The following is a 26,554-nucleotide window of genomic DNA, read 5'->3' on the forward strand; positions in this document are numbered from 1 at the left end:
CAGCTGTAGTGAGTGGTCTGATATTATCAGACAGCAAACTAGATAACTAAAGTCATCGAAATTGAAAAGTTTCATATCGTTCTGGAAAAATTATTTTTAGTTACAGGGGTCAATTACAATCATTTTTGGTGAATAGGCATACCCCCGAAATCCTACGCGTTTTCGAGAAAAAAATTCCCTACCGAAAATATAATATGTCTGACCATACCATTGATATGTTTCCCTGAAATTTAATACGTATCTTTAAAACGTCATAACTTCTGAACGGATTGGACGATTTTAATGTTTAAAAAAGCAAACTACGCGTATTTCGATGGAGAATATGTGAAAATACAAAAAATATTCGAAAAGTTGATCCTTCACCTCGCAAAATGAGAAAAACTCCATAAAAATGGTTCAATTTCCAAACGGCCATAACTCCTACAATAGTGGATATATTTCAATGAAACTTTTTTCTGAAGTAGAGCTCATAGATACCTACAAAAAAGTATTAGACAACTTTTCTGTAGAGCGTCAAACAAATTTACTAAAAGTGAAAAACGAATTTTTAAGGAAAATCGACAGGGGATAGGTGCCTAAATTTTTCGGCGAAATTGTAAAGTTTCAAATCAGTCTGGAAAAATTATTTTCGATTGCAGGAATCAATTGCAATCATTTTTAGTGAATACACATACCTCCGAAATCTTAAGCACTTTCGAGAAAAAAATTCCTTACCGAAAGTGCAATGTATGGCCAGAAATATTTTTGTAATTTCATTTTCTGTCTCAGTGTTCGTTTCTGTTCTTGTTGGTAATGTTGCATCGAAAACTAAATAGGAATATACTTTGCAGAAGATTCCAATACTTCAACCAAGAGTAAAATACTAATTGAGACAAACTTTAAAATAATTATCTACAGTACAATTTCAAAAGAATATTTTCCAGACCAAGTCTATTTCTTATACATTTGAATATACACATAATAAGTAATATACTTTCTGCCCCATCGTTTCGGAAATTTTAACCAGGCGAAACGTATTTCTACGCTCGACTACATGAATTTATGGCAAGCATAACGTGTTCCCCGTGTCAGACGACTTCGCCACTCGTCATTCGAACGACACACTCAACAAATATTACATCCACGCGTCGTATCTTCACGCCTGCATACCCCATTACATCCAACAACGCGTCTTCGAAGCTGCATTTTCTTTTCAGCCGGTATCATTTCTAGTTACGCGATATCTCCTCTCTCGTTTTTTTTTCTTTTCATTTCGGGCGACTATTCCCGGAGTTTTCACCGCCGCGAGACTTCCATTCGATCTCGAGAGACAGAAAGGTTTCCGGAGCGTGCAGACGGCTTTCTCCGCGTCCAGAACACTTTATTGCTTCTCTGCAATTTCCACCCGCCGTCTCGATCGAAAATCACCGTTTTCGCCGAGCAACAATAAGCCGCCGCGATAGGTAAACAGAGACTTTTGAGAAAGTTTAAACCCACGAGAATAGAACGAAACGATATCGTTCGTCGAAGTTGGACAAAATTTCATACGAATAACGGGACAGCCGATAAAAGCTACGTTCTTCTCGGAATTATAATTTCTATTCCACGAGTAAAAGAAAAGGATCGACCAACGATTGTGAACTCCAAACAAGTACTACGAAATTTGTGAAATTATTAGGGACACAGAGCTAAATTTATGTATTTCTGATAGTCCCATTATTCGAAAATGGCCACCTTTTACAGACATGCAAGCTCGCAAACGACTCGACAATTGGCGATTGCGTCAGGCACAACGTCCATACTTATTTAGCTATAAATCATCGCGAAGAGTAGAAGGCACGAGTCGCCATTGATATCATTTTATTCTCGTATTTTAACCTCGAACCTGGAATTATTTTTACAAGCATTTCGATCGCGTCTCGTTATTCGATTATTTTTGTTTAGCAATTTTCAGACAAACTGTAAACATACTGCGTGAAATACATTTGAAAAATACCATTGTAATTCCATAAATATACACGTGTAAATAATACGTGCAAATTTATATTGTTAATTTTAAATTATATACACGTACGTTACTGTACAGTCTGACAACACGGACGTTTGTTATTTATAATAAAATACACGTCGAATATTTACGTAGAATTCATACATTTTGATAAGTTTAATAAAAATGGATGACTCAAAGGTATTTCGAGTCACACGAATGAAAGAAACGATTTTATGCTTTAACACATTTTGCAATTATGAATGGAGTCAAAGGACATATTGTATAAAATATTCATTAAATCCTGTCAAAATACAGTAGCTTTTCATCCATCAGAAGCACACGATTTTTAGATTAAATTTGAATAATACTCTCAAATGATTAATACGAAATACGAACAAAACAGCAACTAAATGACTTTCATACATATATATAGAGTGTTCGACCACTCCTGGGAAAAATTTTAATGGAAAATTCTAGAGGCCAAAATACGACAAAAATCAAGAATACCAATTTCTTGACTGAAGCTTCATTAAAAAGTTATTAAAAAATTAATATTTATTTAAATTAAAAAATTTCAAATCATTCCGAAAAAATTGTTTTTGGCTGCGGGGCTGAATTACAATCATTTTTGGTGAATACACATACCCCCGAAATCCTACCCACTTTCGAGCAAAAAATTTGAGAAGGTGTGAAATTTTTCGACAAAATTAAAAAATTTCAAATCATTCTGGAAAAATTATTTTCAGTTGCGGGGGGCAATTACAATTATTTTTCGTCATTAGACACACCCTCGAAATCCTACCCACTTTCTAGAAAAAAAATTCTTAAACGTTAATAACTTTTTATTTTGACCTTTAGAATCTCCCATTAAAATTTTTCTCAGTGTAGCCGAACACCCTGTATATATTATATAATACAATATATATTAAAAACTTTTGACACGATTTTTAAGTCGAATCTCGTCAGACGAAGCTGCTACACTTGCAGTTTCATGCATTTCGCATAATTAATTGACAGTCATTAAATTTTCAAATCGTAAGATTCATATTAGAAACCGAACCGAGATGCAGATAAAATATGAAAAAGTTCTCGTAGTAATTAATAGCTGCTTCCTGGATGTTTCTACACAAAAGGGAAATGTTTTCGTCGTATAACATCCCCTGCAAGCCCATTAAACTTTTATAAAGAAACTGGAAGGAGCTTTTCAGTTTCTCGGAAGGAACTTTTGTAAAGCACAGAAATTTACGGACTACAATTGTCTCTCGCTAATCAGATTTAATGTGAGCTCTTACAGCCCTAAGTTTCCTTCATTTTTCTTTAAAACAAGAAAGCACAGTTCCTGTTATCAAATTATGTTCGACTCCCAGCCAGCTTAAAGGTTCACTTTTCACTATGGTGATCTTAGTTTTCGATTAAAGTTTCCGTGTTATTCCGTACGATTATAAATATAATGAACCGGAAATACTGAGAAGCAAAGAATTTCGCGCGGAAGCTCGACCGACTGACGCACAACCTCGATAGAGAGAGAATACTTCAGCAACTCGATAACATTATGCAACTAGCCTGAAACTCACTGCCAGGAGTGCCTCCTACAAACACTCGACGCCATATTGAGAACGTGATTTGGAAAATGTATGCAGCTCAAAAATACGAACAGCATTAAGAGCAGAATTACTTCAGCTAAGAAAGTTATGTAGGACAAGCTATAGAACTGTTCATTTCCATAGCAAAGCATCGACTAGTCGAAGCCATACGCATACTAAATTCAACCATAAAGTCAAGGTATCGCCCACGAACACACGTTCGTAATTGATTTATAATTATCGTTACTTATATTCGAAATATTTTAGAAACTATTCTCAGATTTTTCATTTTCTTTTATTCCCCGTTTGGCAGCTTTGCTACTGAGCGACCGTTCTCTCGTGCAATAATCGAGGGACTATTGTATGCGTCGTTGGAACTCAAAAACGAGAATTATACGAACTTTTTTTTAAGCTCTCTGTTCGTCACTGAATTAAGTGTACCACTCTACTCTTTTGTGTAAGAGAACACGTATTTACCTCTATGCGAAACGGTAAAATGTTTTATAACTGCATACGCGAACAAAGTGCGTAAAACATTCTTTTATCTCGTGCAACAAGGGATGTAACTTTTTCTTATGCTTCGTGTCCCTTTGGATCCGCGATGAAGCTTGAAAGCTCGCGTACATATTTCCAGTTGGCAGTCAGATACGTTTAATTATGCACGATACTCCGTGAACTTCGCGTCTAATGCTAATGAATCGCTCGCGATACGATTGTACAGCGGTTTTCGTAACGTTACTGTTTCATTTGCAAGCCTGTAACTCCCCCGTAGGAAGATGAATTGAACGCGTGTTTCGATAAAGTAACATTTGACTAGAAACTAGCGATTTGAAAAAATTTTAAAATAGAAAACGATGGATCCTGAGCAAAATGTTAATCGCGTTGAAAACTGCGTAAATTTCGTTCATTAAATTCTCGACTGAAACGGACATTATACGATTGATAAATTATCGGTAAAATACGTATGTCCAAAAGAATGGTTAGGTTGTTAATAAAAAACATTGACCAAGTACAAACACGGCGAGTATAATATCGCTAAATTTAAATGCGTGAAAATATAGGAGAGGTACGTAGCAAATCGAATACAAATATCGGAGGAAAATATTTCAATTAAACGTATTGTTATTCTTTTATTAAGTCCGTAAATAATTTTTTTATCCGATCAACAGTAACAGGGGCTAAATTTAAATTCGCGAAACTACACGAAAGAGGAAGAATCAGTCGAATATAAATATCAGGGGAAAATGTTTCAGTTTAATTTCGTTTTATTCCCCTTTTTTTCAGTGAATAATTTTCGTTTCGATTATTTACATTTTATAACATTATCCAATTTCTACGGTATAATTTCCGAACTGAAACGACAATACTCGAACGATACAACGATCGAAAGTCGACAGAAGTCGTAAAGAGAAGTTTCGAATATCGATACCGCTACTAGTTTTAATAACTATCAACCGATTTCGAAAACCGAAGCACAAAAGCGGACAGAGCTCAAAAAGTTTTGCAAACGGGATTAACGTGCACGGATTCCGCATAATTACGATAACGCGAAAAACCAACTGCAGGGAGAAAAAAAGGAACGCCTCGTTCGAACGTTCAGATATCGATCGTCGGATATATTTTATCCCAAAATGTCAAAAAACATACATAAAATTCAATCTCGCGTCTGTGCAGTCGCGTATCGACGAAATCAACGTGCCATACTGTTCGTTTTATTTCTTTTTATCTTTTTTTTTCCCCCCCATGCAACCGAGCTAACGAGTTTAATCGCGATAACAGTAGCACGTGAACGCGTATATCCGGTTCGATCGTGCTTCGACTTCGATGCAGCCGATCTACGCCAACGTGTAACGCGATCGTTTTAATTTAGTAATGAAAGATTAAATCTAATAATTGATGTAATTACGAGCATTTACGCCCCGCTATCCGTTTCGTATCTCTGTTCGTTAAAAAAATTAATTAACTCTATCGTCTAGCGAGTGACGTTTGCGTGACGACACATTTTCACTCGCTTCAGATGTAACTAACGTTTTGTTGATCCAATTATTGTATGTTTGTACGAAACAATTTGCATCTGTTTACCTTCTGTGCGTTTATTAAAAGAAAACTTCGAATATAATGAAAAGTTCGTTTCGAAACTGATTCGTAAGGGGTCCAATAAAAATATCGGGGCAATTCTTTTTGCTCGCGAAATACACCCGCTAAAATTTACCTATAAAATATAGACGGGAGCCGTATAAAATATACCGTTCGCTTATTCGACATCCGCTAATCGAAATTCCAAACCGATCGAAAGCTACCTGTATCAACAACGCGTAAATCCGAGCTCATCAATCTTTTCCGTTCTCCGCTATCAGAACCGAATATCACGGCCACCTTTGATCGTCGACGAAATTTCTCTGGCCAGGATATTTTTTAATAAAAAAGAGACCGAAAAGGTCTGAAAAAAAAGCTGGTCGAAAGTGATTTTCGTTAAAAATTCGACGCTACAAATGGAGGGAATCGATAAGGACTATTTGAAACTTTGACATTTTATTTTAATTGGAACGTATTGTTCGTGGAGTCCGCCAATTTATCTCCATTAAATATCATAAGATATACAAACCCGGAAACTTCATCCTCCGGGTCAATCTAAACTTCGGATTCGGCTAGTTAACAATTTCGCGTATCACATCGCGTTATTCATAATAATAATAGTACATCTTTCTGTTTGAATTATGTTATTCTGTTTGAATAGCGTGTTGAACTTTGATTTATGTTTAGCGTGTATCTGTATAACGAAGGGCGAAATTCAGCGATAGGTTGCTATTAAATTAAACTCTGACTGTTAGCATTAGAAGTCTCGAACTCTATCATGTTTAGAGACTATCGAAATTATGCAGGGTGCACGGCCACCCCTGGGAAAAATTTTAAGAACATTCTAGAGGCCAAAATAAGACGTAAATCAAGAATACCAATTTGTTGATGGAGGCTTCGTTAAAAAGTTATTAACAATTAAATTCAAAAATTTCAAATCGTTCTGGAAAAATTATTTTCGGTTGCAGGGGTCAATTATAAGTATTTTTGGTGGATAGAGATATCCCTGAAATCTTACCCACTTTCGAGAAAAAAATTCGAGTAAGTGCTGAAAGTTTTGGGTAAAAAAAAAGACTTTCGAATTGTCTTGGAAAAATTATTTTTAGTTGCAGGGGTCAATTGCAAGCATTTTTAGTCAACAGACATACCCCCGAAATCCTACTCAGTTTCGAGAAAAAAATTCCTTACCGAAAATATAATTTCTGGCCAGAAATGTCTGCCCGAATTTTCATACGAATCTTTAAAACACCATAACTTCTGAACGGATTGGACGATTTTAATGTTCAAAAAGCCAAACGCCGCGTATTTTAGTGTAGAATATGTAGCAATTATAAAAATATTCGAAAAGTTGTTCCTTGACCCCGCAAAATGAGAAAAACCCCATAAAAATGGTCCAATTTTCAAACTGCCATAACTCCTACAATAGTGAATATATTTCAATGAAACTTTTTTTTTGAAGTAGAGCCAATGGGTACCTACAAAAAAGTATTAGACAACTTTTCTATACGGCATCAAACAAAATTACTAAAAATCGAAAACGAATTTTTAAGGAAAATCGACAGGGTGTCGGTGCCTAAATTTTTCGGCAAAAATGAAAAGTTTCAAATCGTTCTGAAAAAATTATTTCCAGGTTCTGGGGTCAATTACTATCATTTTTGGTCATTAGACATACCCTCGAAAACATGCCCACTTTCGAGAAAAAAATTCGAGAAGGTGTGAAATTTTTCGACAAAATTAAGAAATTTCAAATCGTTCTGAAAAAATTATTTCTAGCTGGGGGGGGTTAATTACAATCATTTTTGGTCATTAGACATACCCCCGAAAACATACCCACTTTCGAGAAAAAAATTTGAGGAGTGAAATTTTTCGACAAAATTAAAAAATTTCAAATCGTTCTGAAAAAATTATTTTTAGTTAGGGGGGTCAATTACAATCATTTTTTATGAACAGACCTACCCCCGAAATCTTACGCATTTTCGAGAAAAAAATTCAGTACTGTCGGAACGTTAATATCTGTTTAACGAAGCCTTCATCAACAAATTGGTATTCTTGATTTTCGTCTTATTTTGGCCTCTAGAATCCCCCATTAAAATTTTTCCCAGGGGTGGTCGAACACCCTGTATTGCTATGAAATATTCTGGTTTCTTCTACTATTATTTTTATTGACAATACAATACGGTTTCATAACTTTGCTTTAGTAATAAATCTTTAAAAACCTCTGGGACCTTGGTTTCCTAATTAATATTGCTCGAACCGAACGAACTGCATTGCTAAATACGTTCCAACTTCTCATTTGCATTATACACCGTACGCGTTTTTCATTAATATGATAATTAAATAATATACATAAATTTACTTCGAAACTACGGTTTAATATTGTAACGAACTTTTTCGATAATTTGATCATCGCTGCGTAGCTCGAGTTCAACGACCCCACGCAACTGACGCGATAATCATCGACTCTTCCCCCAAGATCGAGCAAGAAGCCAGGAATTTCTTAAATATACCTAACAGACTTGTTTCTACTCTGTATAAATAAATACACCGTGAGTGTCGAATAATAAAATTAAATATTGAAAGCACATACGTTCCCAGCTATTAAATCGATCATAGCCGGGCGCGTGGCGGATTGTAAATTTATATTTTAATAATTTCGCGTTCCAGTATAATTGCATACAAATTGTTTCGAAAAATCGAGGACGCCATGAATAATAGACACGTCCAAGTTCGTTGACTCCACGCAATCGACGCGTTAACGATCGAATTTTCCATCCCCCGATCCGCCGCGAACGTCAACGAGAATAAGTAACGGAGGCGGTAATTCGTGAAATAATTTTATAATAGCATCGATTGCGTTGGTCGAACGAGGTTCACTGTCCGTAATGGAAGCACGCACTCGTTCTTTCCCTCGCGAGGGGGGGGACAATTGACCCGAACGAAGTAAAGTTAATTAAAGAGCCCGTCTGGTATGGTCAGAAGACAGAGCCCCGTCCCAGGGTGGAAAAGGAAGGGAAGAACGTCGCGTATTTCTCGCCTCGTGCAGATAACAGGGAACCCGGGGAAATAACCGCGATCAAACGAAACGGTTCGGGACGCGCGTATTACCGTTTCCTTTTTTCCTTTCGAGTTAACCCTTGATTATTGTCACGCGACGCGTCGCGCGAGACACGGTCGGGGGTGGAAGCGCGCGTGATCGATACGCAACGTTGGAAAAACTAACATGGAATCGCGTGCGTGTACCTACGCGCGCCCTATCAAACGCGTCGACGGGTGCACCGACGCGGTAGAAGGAAAAAAAACCGACGATTTATATGCTAATCGCGAAAGTTCTTCGACAATCGCGTTACCCGCGATAGCGATTCGTTCCGTTTCGACCAACAAACAAGATCCCCCCGCGTGTCTGTCCACCCCTGGCGATTGATTCTCCGCTGGGTTACCAGGGTGATTTTCGCGAAATCGGGACGATCGCGAAAGAAGTTCAAATTGGAGCTATCTTTAGGGTGGGTCACATGGTAACAGATAATAATACACAAGTGGGGTAATTATTTTAACTCGAGGGACATTTTTCTTGGGTTGTGTTATTTATATAAAATTAATGTACCTGCTGTAGCCCTGGTTATTAGTTGAATAATCGAGGTAAAATTGTACCTTATTTGGTCACCTAATGACATTTTAAGATCAAAGAGTCTTCTATTCATAAAATGTTAATTTCAGTACACCTACGTAATATAATACTCATATACAAGGTGTTTGGCCACACTACGGAAAAATTTTAATGGGAGATTCTAGAGACCAAAATAAGACGAAAATCAAGAATGTAAATTTCCTGACTAAGGCTTCGTTAAAAAGTTATTAAAAAATTAAATTAAATAATTTCAAATCATTCTGGAAAAATTAATTTTGATTGAGGGGGTTAATTACAATCATTTTTGGTGAATACACATACCCCCGAAATCCTACCCAGTTTCGAGAAAAAAATTCGTTACCGAAAATATAATGTCTGTTCATGAATGAATGATTCCCCTAAAATTTCATGTGTTTCTAATCGTTCTGGAAAAATTACTTGCGGTTTCAGGGGCCAATTACAATCATTTTTGGTCGATAGACATACCTTCGAAATCCTATGCACTTTCGAGAAAAAAATTCCAAAACGAAAATATAATATATGGCCAGAAATGTACTACAGAAATTTCATGCGAATCTTTAAAACATCATAACTTCTGAACGGATTGACGGATTTTAATGTTTAAAAAAGCAAACAACGCGTATTTTGATGGAGAATAAGTAGAAATCCTAACAATATTGAAAAAGTTATTCCTTGACCCCGTAAAATGAGAAAACCCCCATAAAAATGGTCCAATTTTCAAACGGCCATAACTCCTACAATAGTGAATATATTTCAATGAAATTTTTTTCTGTAGTAGTGCTCATGGGTACCTACAAAAAAGTATTAAACAACTTTTATGTAGGGCGTCAAACAAAATTATTAAAAATCAAAAACGAATTTTTAAGAAAAATCGACAGGGTGTAGGTGCCTAAATTTCTCGACGAAAAAAAAAATTTCAAATCGTTCTAAAAAAAATATTTTTGGCTGTAGGGGTCAATTATAATCACTTTTGGTCAATGGACCTACCCCCGAATTCCTACCCACTTTCTAGAAAAAAATTCAGTACGGGCGAAACTTTAAACGTTAATAACTTTTTAACGAAGCATCCATCAACAAATTGATATTCTTGATTTTCGTCTTATTCTGGCCTCTAGAATCTCCCCTTACAATTTTTTCCAGGGCTGGGAATCTCCCATGGGTTACAATTTATACAAAATTAATCTACCTTCTGTAACTCGGGTTATTAGTTGAAAAATCGAGATACTATTGTACCTTATTTGGTCACCTAATGATATTTTAAGATCGAAGAGTCTCGAAGATATATTCCCCATGAAAATAAGTAAAATTTAAATGGTTCAAGAGAAATCGTTTTATCGGCGCGTAACACGAGCAATTTTCTACTTGAAAGTCTATTAACAATCAGGACACGATCACACTTTATGGGAATGGCAAATGAATCGACAAAAATAAGAGTGTATCAGTGTTCCAGTAACAACGATTTTAAGAATAATTAGAATTTTAATTTGTCGTGAATAGAACACCTGATTTCCAAGGAGTTTCAAGGAGATGTAAGGCAAATACAATTAAGCGACGTGCATCAAAGTCGATCGTGTAATTTTACTTGGAGAAACAGCATCCGTTGGACGTTGTTTGGCCAGGTACGAGAGTTTCCTTGCGATCGTCTTATCCGCAGCAACATTTGCCATGTAAATTGGAGATAGCTACGCGTCAGATTACACTCGTATCATGACACACTTTAGTCTAGACTAAATAATTTAGAAATCACCACTTCCTATTGCGCGAGCATCCCACCCTCGTCGCTTCGCTTTGCTTTTGCGATAACTACGTAACGGGTGTCTCGTACTTTCGTATCCTCGACGTCGAGATACGAGCAAATACAACTTTATCACACCATCCACGTTATCCGATCTACACTCGGAACAAATATAGAGAAAAATGAACGTATTCCGAAATCAAGTTGTCGAACTATTCCCATCAAATTATCGTCCGTAATCGATTTCGTATTCAGAACTTCAGTCATTAAAAAGAAAAGCAGGCTCGACGAGGCGCGATGAATGCAAAGGAATTCATGATTCTTGCATAATTCGACATTCACCCGACGTCTTACATCATCCGGGGATCAGTAGCCATCGCGTAGCAATATTTAGCAAAAGTTTACACTCGGAAAAGTCTAAAATATCACGACGACGCGGACAGGTTCTTTTCTTAACGAAAAGAGACGATACGCCGCGCATCAACAGGTTCTGTCTTGAGAAAAAAGAACACAATAGCGCATAAAGGATCAGCAAAGTGTGAAACCCGGAGTCGTCGGGAAATTTCCGCGAAACGGAAAAGGAGCGAACAACTTTTTCCGCGAAATCTCGCTGGTACGGAGTAGAAAGAGACGAACGAATCTCGTTCAGGGTATATATGACGTTATGAATTATGCGAAGAGGATAGCATTGAGCGGTAATTGAGGAGGTAATCATGTCTCATCCTCACCCACACCTCGCCAGCGCTCTGACACCGTACAACGATACCCCTATGCATAGTTCACACTTCGTTCCTGCCAATTAACGCTCGCGGAAGATATTTTGACCGATGTTAAGGCAGTCCGGTCAGGAAACCTCGCGGCAGCCAACGCCCACACATTTTCGACAGCTTTCGCCAAATTTCACTTCCACGCCACGCGTGTCCCAAAAGGCAATTTTATGAGAACTCCGTACGTCTGAAAGGGGAATTGTGCATTGTATTCGACACGGCTACCATTCAATTGTACCACAACTAACTTTAGAATAGACTGAACCCTGTGACATACTTTGTTCGATGCTAATTTCTGTAAATAGATTCACTTTTTTAGGCCCCACTAATAGAAGCAGAGGAATTCGTTGTGTGTATTTACTGATATTGATACACTTTATTCTATTATTTCAAGAGACCTCTGCAAGGTTCAATATTTTTTAATAGACTCTTTAAAAGAGGCTTGGAGCTAAGTAGTATGGTTGGCCATTTTCAATGTGGATTAAAAATTGATCGTTCAGAACCATTCTTCAGATTGCAAAAGATATCAGAAATTGTATCTTCTCATACTAGTATCTATATTTGAATGCAAATAAGATCCTCTTAAATTGTGAATTTCCAAACTGGATTGCTTTGGAACCCAGACTGAAAATGCACAGATTTCTTAAGAAACAATCTCCTGATAGTTCTGTGACAAAATTATAGAAACTAATATTTTCAGGGTCGTTGCAATTGCAATGGCGACTTGTGAATTTCCAAACTGAAAATGCACAGATTTCTTAAGGAACAATCTCGTAAAACTTCCGTGACAAAATTATAGAAACAAATATTTTCAGAGTCGTTGCAATTGCAATGGCGACTTGTGAAGCAAACGCACGAGAGTGTCTTGCTCCTTCCGCTCCTGGTTTCAGCGAGCTCCGTTCCCCGGCTTCGAGTAATTATAGCACTTAAACCATCCTGCAGCGTCGAATGCCGCGAGATTGACTCATCGTACAAGCACGCAAACTTGGTCTTTGAGAACGAACGCGGCCAGGCTACGATCGCTGAATAAAGCGTAATTCCTACGCGTCGACTTTACTGTGGAGTCGTCGATGCTCGTAGAAAAGTATAGACAACGGGAGAGAATTATTTGCGAAGAAGAATCGCGCATAGCTATTCGAAAACAATTTGCACTCGACGTTGGGATGATGTATCGCCCGGGTCTGCAATTTTCTGCCCGTCCTCTTAAATTACATATAGTGTGCCCGTGGTGTAATAGGGACGGGAACGATTCTTCGTTCTGACACGAATCGAAAGCATGGAGTACTATTTTTCCCCCCCATTGGCTTCTCGATATCGAACTTCTATTTAGATTTAAAAGGATATTTTTATCTGAGAATTTTTTCCAAAGCACAGAAGTTAATTCATTAGTTAATGAAAAGACTAGAGCGGATAAAGTTTATAAAATATGGACTTGATATGCTCCAGTATTCGAGAAGGAAACGTACGTTAAACGAAACAATGTTTACAAGTACATATCGATGGATGCAAAACTAATCGAAACAAAGTGGATCATCAAACAGGCGAAGGTGTCTCGATAAAGTTTCTTTTAAGTTGTTCGAAGTCAAGATCGAAGATTGGGAAATTAGATCGACTAATTTTACGAAAGTTTACAGCCCGATGAAAGCCAAAGGAAAGGCTCGAAACGATCCAACAAGCTTAGGTATGATAGAACATCTCTGGAACTGAACGTTTAATAAACCACAGACTGTCTCCGATGTGGCTAACTTTCCTTCTCTCAGGATGTCCCCGCTAGCTTGGCTCTACGTACATATATATACATCCATCGGCATGGCGTGGAAATTCATCGCGGTCACTAACTATTCCAAACTACCGCTACTTTCTGCATGCTACTCTAACTATCTTAAACTACCAATACACTGCCTACGCCGCGGACAGTGAACCCGATTCTAAGGTATCCCTAGGATAACACGAGACGCGTCCCTTAACCCTCTGATTAAAAATTGTTCACCAAAATGCAGTGAAAATCTTCGATCTTGCACTAGAAAATTTTTACAATTTCTTTGTACAGTCACAGAAATTTTATAAAAATATAACCATAGATCATCGAGGATGATGGAAATTAATAAGATACAAAATATTATTTTTCATTCTTAACCCTCCGATTGAAAATTGTTTATCAAAATACAATGAAAATCTTCGATCTTGCACCAGAAAATTTTCACAATTTCTTTGTACAGTCACAGAGATTCTATAAAAATATAACCATAGATCATCGAGGATGATAGAAATTAATAAGATACAAAATATTATTTTTCATTCTTAACCCTCCGATTGAAAATTGTTTATCAAAATATAATGAAAATCTTCGATCTTGCATTAGAAAATTTTCGCAATTTCTTTGTAGAGTCATAGAGATTCTATGACTCTATCTAAAAATATAACCGTAGATTAAACGTCGAGGATGATGGAAATTAATAAGATACGAAATGTATTTTTCATTCTTTCACGTATGAACCATTATTAAATCATCATGGCGACTAATATAAATAATATACGTCGTCGATGGCCTCGAAATTGTGTCGACGAAGAGTTTCTAAAACTAGCAAGCAGACGTATTAATAGAATGAAAGCAGAATTATTTTCAAGGCAGAAAATTTTCCGGAGGACGAACAAGTATTCGGTTTTAATTGGATTTTAGAGCCCCGGGTAAGTTCTTTGACGTTCCAGACTCGACTGCGTATAGATGAGATTTTTCTAACGAGGCAACATGAAAGCAAACTTTTAGATTCTAAACACGAGTTTCGCATCACGGACGGTGGACAAAATTGCATTAGTTTTATCTGCGGACAGATCCGATTTAAAAAGTCCCGAATAATTGCTGCGACGTTTATTTTAAACTAGCTTGTAATTCTTAAATAGTCGCGAACAAATTGTAGGTGTCGTTTCAAGTAACGCTGTTATAATACGAACGGGCAGTAATCCCATATCGATCAAACGATTAAGAAAAGAAAGAAGGAAAAATCATTTTTCTTCCAGTAGGTTATTACCAGTTTTTGCATGTTACCATCTAAGCACCCGTAATAACATAATAATGCGTTTAAAACTTATCTTCATATAATAATGCACCCTAATCTAGGGAATTAAATCTTAATTCTTGCGGCTGGGAGGCCTTCATAGCTGCCAACGCTACGCGTTTAGTCGCGACGAAAATATTTTCGACGAAAAATAATGAAATTGTTAGATTTCACGGGTGATAGATTTTCTAATCCAGTTGAGTTACTTTCGTTTCTATCGTTTCGAGCGATATAGGATACCGTTGTAACCATGAACGTTCCAAGGTTTCATCCAATAATGACTATAGTCGCATCAAAATAAACTGGCCGCCCGAGGCCATTTCCTCGATTGTGAATCACGCCAGCAACGACTCCCATTTTCACGCCACACCACCTTGGGCTCTCTGTCCATAAGACGAACGGCTTATGCCTGCAGGTTAGCAGAAAAAGACGATAAATGGAGCTGCGGTGGCCAAACAGAGGAGTGGTGGTAAACCTTCAGTGGCCTTGAATGGCCAAAGATTTAGTTCTCTCTAACCTGTAACGATCTATACTCGTGCGCTCCACGGAAAGTGCAAACTGTTTTCTCAGAAAGATATCGACCGTATTTGTTTTTTAATTGAATGGTCCCAAGGGGATCAATATTTCCAAATAAATGTAAATCCATTTAAACAAATCTGAAGGATTTCCTTTTCTGTTGTTCGCAAAAATAGTAGTCCCTCCCTGATCATTTAATTAAAATAAAAATTTGATAGTCGAAGTATTATATTGATTTCTGAAAAAGTAGCTTCCAACGATTTATTTAGTTTCGTGCACGCGACCGAACAATATTTTTTAATCGAATGCACTTCTTTTTTTTACACAAAAAGTTAACGTTAACTCGATATTGACGCGTGACCAGAATTTCAATAACAATAACCCGCGTGTACGCAAGCATGCCTTTACATTTATTTTTCGAATGAATAACGCAAGGTTGACTGATCGCTTATCCATCCGTTTTTATTCCTTTTTTTTTATATATATATGTATATGCACATAACTGAAGATTTATCCTCGCATGAAACGGTCGATGTTTAACAAACAGCGGGCAGCCGAATTCTATTTTATTCCCCACCGGACATTTAAAAACTAACGCTTCGAGGAACTGTTTTTCATAGATGAAAACTCAACGTCCAACGAAATTCGGTAATCCGCGAAAATACCGAGTACCTGTTTCGTCACCCATAATATATTCCCAAGAAATTTTTAAAGTGAACATTAGGGTGGTCCTTAACTACAGGGGTCAAATATTTTTTCCCCCATAGATTGTGGCACTTGATGAAGAAGTCATTTATTATTATTCATTTATTAACTAAACCCTTTAGTACAAAAGGTGTAATATGTAAGGAACTACAAATGTGGATTTCACATAGTCAAACATTATCATTTATAAAATTTTAACAAATTAATTTACAATACGTTGCAAGGATAACTTTAGACTTTCTAATGATTGTTCAATTAAATCGAATTTTAGCGTGACTGGACAAAAAGTAATCGAAAGTCGAAAAATAAGGACCACCCCCAGTGGACATCGACGATACTCGCGACGTATTCGATGCTGCCCATTTATTATTCGCGGGAGGGTAAAGAAATTAAACGATCCACGAGTCGAGGTTACTTCCGGGGTAGTCGATAATCCAACGGGCGCGGCACGGCATAGATTCGACGGTCGTAAATAATTCGAGGGCCAAAAACCAGGGGATGGAAAGTTCAGCCAATGTTCCAGAAGTCGCGCGGCATGGCCATTATATCACGACGAAGCATTGTGCACGGTATTCGGGGAGACTGTGAGCACGCCGTGCACCGCGTATCACTTATATAATTTACATCGACGCGTATTATAACCTGCTCGGTGCCGGGCACGTAACGAAGTGTACCGAGCGCATACCGGATGAGCGATCCGTGGCCTCGCCACCCCCTCAATGGAATTCGTGACTCTGTCCCGCAGGCTCCGTTTCTTCCTTTCTCCTGCATAATTCTTACACTGCTTTTACGCCTCCCACAACCCTATCAATGGGGGCCAGCTGCTCTACGAACAAGGTCACCAGCTGGATGTACCCTCGAACAGGACTAGAGGCATCCAGAATAGAATTCCAAAAATTCCTGATGGTTCTGAACATTGAACGATTGTAACTCTTTTAACCTGCATCGAGTTGAAAGTGGCGTAAGTCACAGAAAGTGAATTTCACGTTTGATATGTGATATCTTCTATATCTTCAATGCTAGTTTTAGACATGGTAATTGATAATAATAACTCGATGAAGATTTTTAACGTTCGATATCGTCTGAGATATCTTTCGTATCTTTAACGCTAGCTTCAGAGTCCATATGTGCATTCACAGAACTCATAAATATCATATCTGGAATTAGTTCGGTATGAATAATTAAAAATTTTAACTTTTACAAATTTTTACGCAGTTTTCTACATGGAACGATCGGTTATCGATCGAAGCTTGAATTTCTCATATTTTACGACCATTTTCGAGCTCGGTAGTTTGACCAATCGACGAGTTCGCGTGTGTACCCGGGAATGTTGTTAATAAATATTTGGGAACGCTCGTCCCAGAAACTCCTAGCTACCCGGAGCAGGATTAGGCAAAGTTGCGCGAACCGACAGAGCGTCTTTTAAACGGAACTTGGTCAAAGTTGCAGGCAACGCACACGAAGATTTAGAATATTACGGGATGTTGACTAGTCGGTTGTATAAACAATAGGCTGGGTTAGGTGCTGGAGAGCTATTCGACGCGAGGACCTCGGGGGGTCCCTCTGGCAAATGTCTCCGGACACATTTGGTCGCCAAGTGCTCCACCAAAGACATCTGGTCGGCTCCGGGAAAACACGAGACAATGACTCTGGGTCCGACTTTCACTCAGGACATTTACCAGACCCAAATGTCACAAAGTTATGGCTTCGTTTTTTCAATAACAACCTCAAGATACAAAATTGCAAACTAAATCTCAGCACCGTGACACCGTTATTTGAATTCCCAGACCATTCGATTACTACAAGATAGCTTGGACCACGAGATACGATCGAGAAAAGTATTTCCTTCTATTAAGATTATTAAGTAACTTCCATCGAAAGCGATCCCCTAATTTTACTTTTACTACGACGGAAAACAATCTTCCCAATTCCGTGGTTCCCCAACTATTACACTAAGTTGGCATCAACGATTCGGTTCTTCGTTACGGGGGAGACGTTCACGAGCTTCGTCAGATTAAAACTAGAACCAAGTTGTTCCCTAAATGTTCCTACGGTCGTAAAGTTTAGCGACACAGAAGCGGGATTCGTAAATTCGCGCGGCACATGCACGACTCGTCCCGGAATTTAGTTTTCTTGCGAACAGAGACGTCAGCGTAATCGGTTGCTTCGATCGTACGATTTTTAGCTATTGCCTTATAAATAATATCAAATTCTATTTTCGTATTCCATCGATCAACGTGCTACGATGGCTGCGTTTCGATGAGCAATATAAAATTACGCTAACTGAATTATGTATAAAAATAATACGCGATTCCACTCGCGAATTTCTCGCGTACAATACAAATATCAAGGCTCCACTGTGTTTTTAAATATTTTCCCTTGTAAACAAACGCCAGGCGATTGCGTGTGCCGTCCCATTTCCGATCAGTCCAGGTCCAGAGATCATTTAAAGCCAATCAGACTTAAGTGCTCGAGCATGATTAAACGTCGTGTACCACCGAAGCGTACATTACTGTTGATCTTGGCGAGTACGAGCTAACCACGACCTTCGATACGTCTAAGATCGATACACGTCACTGGACATCACGTACAATTCTCATCGATCGTAACAGTATTGGATAAGAGCATCGATGAGACTGCAAATTGAGACATTTGAAACCTCGAAGGATGACTGGGAGATCCTAATAGTAATCTTTCTCGCTGATAGATCTCTAATAATAAAGCACGTTGGTTTTATTGCGCTGTCGTGTCTTGTGGAACACGGAGTTCCAATTATAGATCTCTATTCAAACATCAATCGGTGCATTCATACGGATTTTTTTGCTGTCGCTCGGAGGATACGATCCAATTCGTTATCGTTAACCATTTGGACATTGATATTATCGAAGAGGAGTATAAAAAGAGGGCCATATTGTCTTGTAAATTCGAAAAATTCGAGAAATCGCCAAATCTAAACATGGATGTTTCAAGAATTCATTCATAAATTTAAAAAAATCTTTTAGTGGAAGTCTAATTTACGAATAACTAAGTTTTTCGAGGATAGGATTCAATTCGCTGTCTTTAACCCTTTGGACATTAATATTATCGAAAAGGAGTATAAAAAGAGGGCCATATTGTCTTGTAAATTCGAAAAATTCGAGAAATCGCCAAATCTAAACATGGATGTTTCAAGAATTCATTCATAAATTTAAAAAAATCTTTTAGTGGAAGTCTAATTTACGAATAACTAAGTTTTTCGAGGATTCGATTCAATTCCCTGTCGTTAACCCTTTGGACATTAATATTATCAAAATGGAGCATAAAAAGGGGGCTGTATTGGCCTGCGAATTTGAGAAATCTGCAAATCTAGACACGGATGATTCAAGAATTCATTGGTAAATTTTAAAAACTCATTAGTGGAATTCTAATTTAGGAATAACTAAGTTTTTCGAGGATAGGATTCAATTTCCTGTCGTTAACTCTTTGGACATTGATATTATCGTAAAGGAGCATAGAAAGGGGGTCACATTGGCCTGTGAATTTGAGAAATCTCCAAATCTAGACACGGATGTTTCAAGAATTCATTGGTAAATTTTAAAAACTCTTTAGTGGAATTCTAATTTAGGAATAACTAAGTTTTTCGAGGATAGAATTCAATTTCCTGTCGTTAACCTTTTGGACATTAATATTATCGAAAAGGAATGATAACAAGATTGAGAAATCTGCAAATTTAGACACGGATGTATCAAGAATTCATTCGTATCTACAAAAGCCTTTTAGTGGAATTCTAATTTACGAATAATTATGTTTCTCGAGGATCCGATTCAATTCGCTATTGTTAACCCCTTGGACATTAATATTATCAAAAAGGAATGATAACAAGATTGAGAAATCTTTAAATCTAGACACGGATGTATCAAGAATTCATTCGTAAACTCCAAATAATCTTTTAGTGGAATTCTAATTTACGAATAATTAAGTTTCTCAAGGATACGATTCAACTCACTATCGTTAACCTCTTGGACATTAATATTATCAAAAAGGAATGATAACAAGATTGAGAAATCTGCAAATTTAGACACGGATCTATCAAGAATTCATTCGTATCTACAAAAGTCTTTTAGTGGAATTCTAATTTACGAATAATTAAGTTTCTCGAGGATCCGATCCAATTCGCTATTGTTAACCCCTTGGACATAAATATTATCAAAAAGGAATGATAACAAGATTGAGAAATCTGCAAATTTAGACACGGATATATCAAGAATTCATTCGTAAACTCCGAAGAATCTTTTAGTGGAATTCTAACCTACTATTTCGAACGGATGAATGTTCCTTTCTTTTCCAAAGAGAGCATAGAAAGTTAGCAAACCAGTAGGTTAATGGTTCGAGACCGGTAATCGGTCGTTACTTATTTATAATAGCGTAGTGTACGGGTATCGCGTTAAAGAGCGAGCTCGCCAAGAGAAACGGCAAACAAACCGAGGAGAAACTTTCAGTTCCCGATAATTCAGTTTCAACAACTTCAACGGGAGCTCCCCAGGACATGTGATTACCGATCGAACCCCGAGCAATCGTACGTCCCCTTTTCTCTACGAGTCGACGTTCCGACACCCGACCGGGCGACTTTTCTTCGCTAGATTCCCGGGCTACGGCGCGCGTTTTGCACGGCAAAGCAGTGCCCCGACGTTTCTTTGCTCTGAAAGGGAAATCCCCTCGGGCTGTAGAAACACGCGACGGCAATGAGGAAAGGACGCGGCAAAAGTTGGCGCCGGGAAAAATGCTCGACCGAGCGAAATAAAGAAACGAATTCGACGAGAGTTCGACTGCGTACGCGGTGGATAGAAAAAGGGACGAAAGAGGGAGAGAGAGAGGACGCGACGAAGAGCGGAAAAGGGAAACCGGGCAGAGAAGAGAAGGGAAGAGACACTCCGGGTAAAATTCCCGGACGCCTTTTCGCTAACACGGCACACGACGCTGATCTTTATGGGTTTCCATATTTCACGAGTAACACGACCGTCGGAGCTTCTTTTCAGCTGCCCCGGGGGCGCCTACGCGACGTATTGTTCCAATTTTCGTGGAACGCCGTTTCGCTATCGTCATGGAACCCGAACGCGACTAATGTTTCGTCGAGCCCGTGTTTATGACGCTTCGAACCACTCAATTCGCGTATATTACAACGGATGGATCGATAGATCCGCTTTTGTGGCCATTCTTGCGAGCCGCGCCACAATGGCAACCTTTGTCGATGCAGCCATCATGGTAGCAAATGAAAACCCTGTAAACGCCATCCCCAACGTGCAACTTTCGAGGTTCACACGATCGACTAATTTTCTCAAATACCAGAGATCTTTTTATTTATTTTTTATGGGTTATAAATATCCTTGGTTGAGAATTTCATAAATCGAAAATTGTCCGTGACTACCTAACTCATTACGTATTTTTAAAGTCGTTATATTAATACTCACCGTTTTATTAAGCAATATTTTAGATGTATAATGGAATTTTACGAAAAACAGTAAACCTCTTCTCATTCGATAACTCTCTCCCCTTCCTTTGACAGGGCCTTTGTATCATCGCCAGAAAACTTCTTCGATTTTTTATTAAAATGTAGTTCAACGCTTTCCATTAAAACGTCGATATTTTCAAATTGTTTACCCCACCAAATAAGCTTGGAGATTGTTTTATTTTATTTCTTATGAAGTTTTATTATATGCTAACAAAAATAGGCTCAAGAAAATTTTGTTCCATAAGCCAGCGTGGATTTCATACTTCGAGCTTTGACACAATCTCTATTTGTCTCAAATTTCTATAAATTGTTGATATTAGTAGGTTTAAAATTTCAGAAATACTCTGAACTTGCAAATTTTGTTTGTTTCTTATGAAATTACAAATTTTATCTTCGTCAATTTCAGAATATTGAATAACAAGAACTTATGAGAAGATAATCGATCGAAATTAAATAATTCAGTAAAATAACACTGTTTCGAAATTCCCATAACACTTTAAGTATGTATAATAAAAAGTATAAAAGTCCCTCGTTTCTCCCTATCGATCAACCCTCTCTCTAAAATTTGTCATGCTCCAAAAGCCATTTAACTAAAAAAGAAGACTGAAGTCGATTTTAAAATAATTTTTAACCCGAATAGAAGCTACTACTCTATGACTACCTAACTCATTACATATTTTTAAAGTCGTTATATCCTAATCAGTAACCTCAATGACTGCTAACAATTTCGTCCATCATAGATACCATCTTGGATCCATCGTCTTGAGCTCTTTTCGACGCATTTTCAGGGTGAAGGATTGATTTCTGAGGCGATGGGTTTGATAAATCGAAAACTGTCTATGACTACCTAACCCATTACGTATTTTTAAGGTCGTTATATCCTAATCAGTGACCTTAAAGACTGCTAACTATTTCGTTCACCATCGATGCTACCTTGGATCCATCGTTTTGACTTCTCTTCGACGCATTTTCAGGGCAAAAGGTTTCATAAATCGAAAATGGTCTATGACTACCTAACCCATTATGTCTTCTTAAAGTCGTTATATCCTAATCAATGACCTCAACCCCACTGTTTCGTCCATTTTCGATGCCATCTTGGATCCATCGTCTTGAGCTCTTTTCGACGCATTTTCAGGGTGAAGGATTGATTTCTGTGGCGAAGGATTTCATAAATCAAGAATCGTCTATGACTACCTAACCCATTACGTATTTTTAAAGTCGTTATATCCTAATCAGTGGCCTCGAAGACCCCCGACTGTTTCGTCCACCATCGATGCCAGCTGGGATCCATCGTCTTGAGCTCTTCTGAACGCATTTTCAGGGCGAACTTGACTTCAACTTTAACTATGAGACTAGCCTAACCCACTATGTCTTCTTAAAGTCGTTATATCCTAATCAATGACCTCAACCCCACTGTTTCGTCCATTTTCGATGCCATCTTGGATCCATCGTCTTGAGCTCTTTTCGACGCATTTTCAGGGTGAAGGATTGATTTCTGTGGCAAAGGATTTCATAAATCGAGAATCATCTATGACTACCTAACCCATTACGTATTTTTAAAGTCGTTATATCCTAATCAGTGGCCTCGAAGACCCCCGACTGTTTCGTCCACCATCGATGCCAGCTAGGATCCATCGACTCTTCTGAACGCATTTTCAGGGCGAACATGACTTCAACTTTAACTATGAGTCTAGCCTAACCCATTATGTCTTCTTAAAGTCGTTATATCCTAATCAATGACCTCAACCGCACTGTTTCGTCCATTTTCGATGCCATCTTGGATCCATCGTCTTGAGCTCTTTTCGACGCATTTTCAGGGTGAAGGATTGATTTCTGAGGCGAAGGATTTCATAAATCGAGAATCATCTATGACTATCTAACCCATTACGTATTTTTAAAGTCGTTATATCCTAATCAGTCGCTTCAAAGACCCCCGACTGTTTCGTGCACCATCGATGCCATCTTGGATCCATCGTCTTGAGCTCTTCTGAACGCATTTTCAGGGCGAACTTGACTTCAACTTTAACTATGAGTCTAACCTAACCCACTATGTCTTCTTAAAGTCGTTATATCCTAATCAATGACCTCAACCCCACTGTTTCGTCCATCTTCGATGCCATCTTGGATCCATCGTCTTGAGCTCTTTTCGACGCATTTTCAGGGTGAAGGATTGATTTCTGAGGCGAAGAATTTCATAAATCGAGAATCATCTATGACTATCTAACCCATTACGTATTTTTAAAGTCGTTATATCCTAATCAGTGGCCTCGAAGACCCCCAACTGTTTTGTCCACCATCGATGCCAGCTAGGATCCATCGACTCTTCTGGACGCATTTTCAGGGCGAACTTGACTTCAACTTTAACTATGAGTCTAGCCTAACGTTGGATTTTGCCCGCGACGAAGGAACAATCGCAAATTCCGTTCAACGAGGGAAGGATGGGAAGCGGAGCGTGCAGCGATCTTATTGCGCCTATCGGTCTATCTACGCAAAATGGTTACTTAACGAACAAGCAAAGGGGAAAACACGTTTTCTCGTTTCCTCTTCTTTCAGCAACGTATACCTGGTCGTATAAGTGCATCGTGTGTACGATAGCACCGGCCTGCGCGCAGCGGGACTCGCATTGTTTCGTCTCAGCACGAACGCCGCCTTGTTAAAAATATCCGGTGCTGGAGCCGCGCGGGAGGAGAGAATAAGCATCGCGGAAAAGGAGAGAAAGAGAGACGCGAAGGGCGGCTAAGTCCGCCAGTGTTCGTTCACCTCAAGTCGTCGTTCGACCACTCGATTCCCTCCGACCGAACACGCTTGCACGCTCGCGCGAATTCCTGCTAGCTTCTCCTGCGAAAATATTTGCCTTAATTTCGAGCGTCCACGGACCGTTTTCCACGAATCGAACCCGCTCACGAGACTCGAGCGTTACGCAAATGCGAACTCGAAGGGACACGAAGGGCAAAGGAACACCTGACGCGCCATTGCGCATTGGAAACAGTATCGAAGTCGACGGTCACCGGTGACCGGCGCTTCAAACTTGGGGAATTTCGAAATAGTTCGAAAGAATTTTATATAACACTGGTATCGTTGAGAAGGATAGAGGAATTTTTTACCACTAATTATCGAAACTAACAAGTACAAGAGTAACAGTGAAAAGCAATGTAAATTGTAAATAAAAGTATCACGAATTCCAATAAAATCATTTTTACATTTTCGATCGAAGTTAATATATGTATATAGATATTGGAGATTGTCAAATATTAATCAAAGTGCATTATTCACCGTCGATCGGAATCCATAATTATTACGTTTCATTCTACAATTATCGAACGTCCCGTGAGATACGATCTACTAAAGACGTCAAATGATTTCATCTTGTAAAGGCGAACTGACGTGGCAAAGCGTTAGTCACTGTCACGATCAGTGAATTAACAACGTGCATGAGTAACACGAGTTTTATGAATTTTTTTTTTCGTCTGTAGTTTTGACCCACGGTTACTGTGCACTTAATAATTTTATTTTCTAACACAAAAATGGCAATAGAGAGAATTTCTGTTTCCAAGGAAATTAAGATTGACCGTGTTAACGTGCTCGCAGATTTCAATGACCTTCAAGTACGTTGTAGGAGGAAGGTTAATGAGTATCCTCAACCCACGATTAACCCTTTGAAGCACGGCAGCTAACTCGGGTGGCCGTCTAGAAAATGTCCATTCAAGCAGAGTGGTCAGCAGCATCAGTTATCACTTGCTCAAGCAACTTACCATCTTCTTAAATTCCAAAAATGAATATTAATTCTGTCTTTTGCGCTTAAAAATAAACGCGTTCCACTGGTCTCAACATCGTTCGAATTGTGCTGCAAAGAGTTAAGGGCTGCTCGAAGGTAAACAAATTGCAAACTATTTTAAAATTGAAAATGTTTGCTCGTTATTCTTTTCAACGCAAACGCGGTCCTAACTTTTCCTACCGGAACAGTCGTAAACGCTGCCTCTTTAAAATACTTTAAGATCATTAAAATTGCAGAATTATTTGAATATTAATCTTCTTAAAGCTGTACTGGAGTATTCAATGCTGTAACATTCTAGCTAACGACATAATCGCTTCGAACAAGTTCAAGCTTTCTATCGAATAGGCCTTTTCCTGTCAGAAGATTATCAGGAAGCATAAATAACAGCGTTATAAGCTCTCCTAATTATCTAACACAAAGCGAATAGGAAATGCAGTATCCCAGTATACTGTTCCAGAGTCGAACAAAGTTCACCAGTGTTTCGAAGTGAAAAGTAATATCAGGTCTAGGTTTCATCTGGGTTAGTACTTTAATGCCTGCCACGAAAGGCTTCCATTTGGTTGAATCAGAGTGATTACCGTTCATTCTACCAATCGGGAGTCTGAACGCACCTAACGTCTTACACGTATGGACAGAATTATTTAAACCCGCCTGTCGATACGAGATTTCAAACTACAAATTCAATTTTCAATAATTCTATCTTGCTCTAGAACGGTAAATGACTTTTTCGTTTTATTTTCCTACGTATAATCGTCTCTATTTTGTTTGTAGTATCGTTGGGCACTATACGACACAGACATTCGAACGTTCGATTAACCGAGATTCGATTTTATGGATTTTCGTTTATTCGAACTCCTATTATCCGTAATTCCTGTTTTACGACGTACCAAATCTGTCACCGTATACGATCGCGTTATACTCTTTCAAATAAAATTCATTGTTTCCGGAACGGATCGCTATTTCATTCAATAAGTGGCGTTCCTAATAAAAATCTAAGCGAAGGTTGAATTTAACGCCTCGTGAAACGCAGAAATACGATCGAACGCGAACAATTAATCAGATATGATTACTTCGAATCGATAGTTCTGTAATTCACTAGCGAAAACGTTCCAAAACTGACTTCGAACGATGGCTTAAATACTCCAGGATGGAATCAGGAGTTTGCAAAACATTATGCAATCGCTCGAACGTTACGAAAATACTGGAAATCGAATTTCCGCGCAGTCACGGTTACATGC

The 26,554-nt window shown here is 38.3% G+C and overlaps 1 protein-coding gene across 3 annotated transcripts in view; it reads right to left on the reverse strand.

Moving 5' to 3' along the window:
- The window catches only part of Fas1 (fasciclin 1 Fas1 domain-containing), a 379,485-nt gene that overhangs the window by 347,096 nt on the left and 5,835 nt on the right, over window positions 1-26,554 (reverse strand). The window lies entirely within an intron of this gene.

The sequence above is a fragment of the Colletes latitarsis genome, chromosome 5 (genome assembly GCF_051014445.1).
Source record: "Colletes latitarsis isolate SP2378_abdomen chromosome 5, iyColLati1, whole genome shotgun sequence".
Taxonomy (NCBI): domain Eukaryota; kingdom Metazoa; phylum Arthropoda; class Insecta; order Hymenoptera; family Colletidae; genus Colletes; species Colletes latitarsis.